General features: G+C 41.8%; 1 protein-coding gene across 1 annotated transcript in view; it reads right to left on the bottom strand.

Moving 5' to 3' along the window:
• Window positions 1-5,205, bottom strand: part of LOC117958543 (protein phosphatase 1 regulatory subunit 29) — a 53,879-nt gene extending 48,674 nt beyond the window's left edge. The window contains exon 1 of the mRNA XM_034894997.1: window positions 5,076-5,205. The gene's annotated coding sequence lies outside the window, so the exon portion shown is untranslated. The remainder of the gene's footprint in view (window positions 1-5,075) is intronic.
• Between the last annotated feature and the right edge of the window lie 431 nt (window positions 5,206-5,636).

The following is a 5,636-nucleotide window of genomic DNA, read 5'->3' as shown; positions in this document are numbered from 1 at the left end:
CTGCCCACCTTGGTTGTAACGGGTGGTTATTTGAGTCACTGTTGCCCTTCTATCAGCTCAAACCAGTCTGGCCATTCTTCTCGGACCTCTGGCATCAACAAGGCATTTCCGCCCACAGAACTGCCGCTCACTGGATGTTTTTTTCTTTTTCGGACAATTAGAGACCCTAGAGATGGTTGTGCGTGAAAATCCCAGTAGATTAGCAGTTTCTGAAATACTCAGACCAGCCCTTCTGGCACCAACAATCATGCCACGTTCAAAGTCACTCAAATCACCTTTCTTCCCCATACTGATGCTCGGTTTGAACTGCAGGAGATTCTCTTGACCATGTCTACATGTCTAAATGCAGTGAGTTGCCGCCATGTGATTGGCTGCTTAGAAATTAAGTGTTAACGAGCAGTTGGACAGGTGTACCTAATAAAGTGGCCGGTGAGTGTATAGTGTTTTCACAAATAGAACAATTTATCTTTGCTATTGACAATGTTGGAAATTTCTGAAATTAACGTGTATTTTCAGAAATTTTAAGTTTTGTAAAGAAACATCCAAAAATAAAGTTATAAATAATTTGGCAGCCCCCCCTGCACTAACTCTGAGTACCACCCAGGGGTCACGGACCTCTCTGGTCCAATGCATATGTAAAACTTCCAGAGACTGAAATACAAATAGAAATACCACAATTTACTTTTGCTTAATCTTAGTGCATTTTATTCATCAACCTACAACAATTACAGTGCTGTTTGCATTACTCCCACTCTTCTTCTAGCATGTTCTGCCTATGTCTCTCTGTCCCTCCCTCTCTCCCTCTCTCTCTCTCTCTCTCTCTTTCTCTCTCTCTCTCTCTCTTTCTCTTTCTCTCTCTCTGACTTATCCATAGCAAAATTCTTTTGTTCTTCATCAAACTCAAACGCCGAAGGATTTTGTGTGTGTGAGCATGGGTGCGGGTTAATAGGGGTTGGGGGTTGGCACAAAGCAAAGACGATGGCAGATGGTGTCCTTACTTAACACACATACAGTACACACAGACACACACACACACACAAACACACACACACACACACACACACACACACAAACACACACACACACTGAACACAGATACATCCTCATACAGAGAAAAATGAGCACATTCTAGGTAACATTCATGGGTTATAATGTACACACATGCAGGCTTCTGTCAACCTCACTAAACCACCCTCGGCTCAGCTGTGTTAACATGTATTATGTAAGATTAAAGGCAAGGTCTGACAGTTTCTAAAGATGTTGAATCATGTCGTTGTGTTGTTCAAATATCTTGCTGCTACTAATTTAAACAAAAATGTGTTTACACACATATACTGCAGATGTTCACAGACCTTAGTCAACATCACGTCTTTCTGTACTGAAAGCAAACGTGGATGTCCATACACACTTCTAAATACTCACATATAAGTTTCTTCTGCATGTCACCACAAGAGAACCATCACCTTCTTTCAAACAGATACGCTTCGCTGCACCCCTGTGTTTTCTGCTCAACAGATTTTCCCTGTCATAAAACATTTTGTCAATGTCAGGTCACTTTGCACCACTTTGTCAATCCAATTACAGCCGTGAAGCACTGAGTTGTGAATCTGTTAACGTGAGAGAACGACTACAGTATAATCTGATGATTGCCCTCAACATAAAGATTACTTTTGGTTCATTGAACATTGGTTTTGGATTCCATTGACTTCCTCAAGGTGGTTATCCACCCGCCAGCAGTGTTTTCTGTCGATCCACCTGTTGCTATCAATTTAAATGAATGAACCATTCATTTGGGAAGTTTGATTCAAGCTGGATTGAGGTAGCATATTTTGAGTCTGTATTGCTTCCTTTGAATCAACACTGATCTGCTGAAATCTGTTGGTTACAATGTTATACAGATGTCACCTTTCTCCTGATTTATATACGCAGATAGGTTAGGCCGCCTACCTCCCATTCAGGAGTTAATGTGTTGAAGATTTGTGGTTCACTAACTTCCCATTACTCACGTTCCATTTTTTGCCTGTCTGCTTTCTTGTATACTGTAACATTCTTGTATTTATTCTCTATCGGTTTCATGTTTCTTCCTCTTTATTCCTTCACTGGTTTCTCCTCTTCCGAGCCTCTGGCTGTTCACTATCTCTGCACTTCTTGCACTTTTCATCCTTCCATGGAACAGAAAGGTTTTTCCCATGTCAACACTTTCACGCCCCGCAAACATACAGCTAATGAACAAGCTTGCCATTGCTGTTGCACTTCTAAAATCTCGTCAACGAATCACTGTCTAACATGTCTCTCAGTCTCTTGCCCAAGGGGACCTCCCACAGGTTCCTGGCAGTGAAGGAGTGACAGTTGTTGTGAAACATGACTGTCGTATTGATTGAACAGAGGACTGCAACAGCTGTTAGGCTGAAAGAGAGTGCAGTGTGCATGACCAAGGATGTGATGTGGAGGAGTGAGCGACTGTGAATGTCTACCAAGGGTTATCCCTCTCAGGATCTTTGCATAGTCCTTCCTGATGGAAACTGAAATCAAGTTAAAGGGCGTGACTAGGAAAGAGAGGCCAGGGAAGGTGGAGCTGGTGGGGAATGCTAATGATTTGAGTATTTTGGGCCAGAGAGGATGAGAAACACAGTCTAATTAGGGAGGCATGATTTTTTTACAAAACGTACAGAGTTTTTTCTTCTTAGCCTATATCATCCTTGTGTATGTTGTGTATGGATGTAAAAGGAAAGATGAAATGCATGAGGTTAGTTGATGGTCGAATCAACATTTATGTGACCATAAATTGCATACTGCATACAGTGTATTTGTAAAATCTATGTCTCGGTTTTCACACAAAAGGAGTGATCAGGAAGAAAGTTGTACTTCAGGTTTCTTTTAGTATTTCTTATTTATCACCTTTTGAGAGCCACCTCAACACACAGCACCAAGGATTCCCTAAATTATGGCCAACATAGTTCAATGGTATTCTGATGAACTGACATCACATAGCAGCAAGGCAGCAGGTTTGGTAGGTTGGTGAGCATCATTTAGGTTCCCCCATGCTTGCATCCCATACTGATTTTCTTTTTCCCTTTTTCCCCACAAACCAATGATCTGTGATTGCAATTGATTGGTGACTGCTCATCATTCCTTCGAGGGGAACATCAGGAATCTTTGTGGGAATGGGTTTAAGGAGATAAACAAAATGGGACAAATGAATGAAGTAATGTGTGGAAACAACGTGGTGGAAAAAAACAGGACTGCATTGTATCTCGACATATTTTCCTTATGTATTTCTCCTTGATGTGAGTGGTTGTGACCAATGATTGACGAGGCCAGGCTTAGGCATGGATGGTAAAGACCACTAGGAGAGTATTCCCTTTATTGATTGAAAGCAAATGTACTACACTGTAAGGAATCTAACTACTTAGCAAACCAATAGACCTCTCTGTCATTTTGAGCAGAACCTGATGGAGCACTTTATAACTATTGATCAGCCACTGATTAAAGAAATATTGCCTTAGTGACATACGTTTCTTTATTTTGAGACCATCAATTGACAATAGCAGGTTTCTTGAAATATGTTTTGATTTCAAATTATTTTATTCTCAAGCTATATAAATAAATAGAATTACACTTTATTTACAGTAATTTAGACTGAATTGTAAACACGTAGTGGTATTTTCATAAAGAGTGTATTATGCTGTTTTTGTGCTTGTTTGCAAAGCCTCAGCTCTAACTTTTAAGATTAAAATAAGTGACTGTGTAAACAAAAACAATAGAAATATGCCATCTGCCATATTTCATATTCAAGCCAAGCACTCCTACACTGAACTCAATTGCTGATTCCTCTATAAATATTTACTGTAATTATTGTTCAATAATTTTAGTGGACAGGACAATGCTGCCTACATTTAGATTATGCATGCAGAGTATGTTCAAGGATACACTTGCCACATCTTAGAACCATTCAATCTCCCCAAAATGTGGCGTTCGCAGCCCACCAAAGCGCGTCATGCGCTCTGTCAGCACAACACGCTGTAAATGGTGCTGAAGCACTGCACTCCGTTCACCGCGTTCTGTCGGTCAGGACAAAAATATGGGTTGACAGACACCTTTGACCGTCTACAGCCACTGCCAAATCATTTAACTAACGTAATGACGGATCATTTCAAATTATTGTTAACAGTTGCTACGCGTTATCTCGTGCCTTGCAGTCACAAATGTGTGGGCGAAGGAATCTGTGTGGTCCATCGGTCAGTAGTTGGACACTGTTGCTGCTGTTGGCAGGAACTCTCTCTCTCTCTCTCTCTCTCTCTCTCTCTCTCTCTCTCTCTCTCTCTCCCTGTCCAAGCCCTCATTGCAGGTAAAGTGTGACGCCTGTCGTGCGACAGAGTATTTAACACTGCTGTAGAGCTGGGCCATTTACCCTCAAAACACAAGCTAGAACACACACACACACACAAACACACACACACACACACACACACTCTCACACACACACACACACACACACACACACACACACACACACACACACACACACTGCATGATTCCTCCCCCGATCCTAAATCCCTTCTCGCACATCTGTCGATGGCGCGTACTCTGCCCGTCAGACCTATCCCCGCAGTACCCAGCATAAATACCAGCCTGGCTGGTATATATGTATACATATCACTTCTGTTCATAATTGAACCAAACACGCAGAAATAACGCGATGTGGTATACAGCAACAACTGTAGCAAAACGGGGGAAATTTAGACGTAGGCTAATACCCATCAATAACATATTTATCCATTACTATTCAGTATCACAAGTCTGCTCAAACACAGACTTACTCACTTAATGCCACCACCAAACAGAAAAACATCCCCTCGTAAAATCCACCAGATGGGCTTCTGTTGCACCAAGAGGACTCAGCCCAACAGAGCGTCGGAGTCCGTGGTGCAGGTGCATGCTCGCTTTGCCGACGCTTGGCTCCATCGCACATTTTTTGTCATAAACCAATGATACATAGGCCACAATATTCTTGTTAAATGATACATTATATAATTATAAATCTTAATATGTAAATGTGAATTTTTATACAGTACCTTCACTTATTTCCTTTCCAAAGTATGCGTCCGTTGGCTGAAGTAAAAAGAGAGATTTTTTTCATCCACGGCTATCGTCGCAGGCTCAGCAGCTCGGCAGGAGAGGATGACTGGGAGAGAGAGAGAGGGAAGAGAGAGAGAGAGAGAGAGAGAGAGAGAGAGAGAGAGAGAGAGAGACAGAGAGAGAGAGAGAGAGAGAGAGAGAGAGAGGGGATGCACAGACCTCTGCTGTAGAGTAATATGGTTGAACTGCAGTGGGCATCTGCCTCTATACAGCTGTGAAGTGAATGTCTGCAGATACTTTATGGCAGCACTTACCTTCATTAACGACAGTGGGGTTAGGGACAGCAAATGGTATTCATATATTATCGAATAAATAACTTAGAAGTATTAATGTACGGGAGAGTGACAGAGACACAACATAATGTAGTGAGGCCACATAACCCGAGATTCCCTTCACCGTTAAAAGACCAAGATCTACAGGCGTTTCACACACAAGGACAGACAAACATGGACAATCACAAACAACCTGATTAACCTTTGTTGTCTGGCACTTCTAAT

The sequence above is a fragment of the Etheostoma cragini genome, chromosome 15 (genome assembly GCF_013103735.1).
Source record: "Etheostoma cragini isolate CJK2018 chromosome 15, CSU_Ecrag_1.0, whole genome shotgun sequence".
NCBI classification, from domain to species: domain Eukaryota; kingdom Metazoa; phylum Chordata; class Actinopteri; order Perciformes; family Percidae; genus Etheostoma; species Etheostoma cragini.
This window is presented reverse-complemented; position numbering and strand designations above follow the sequence as displayed.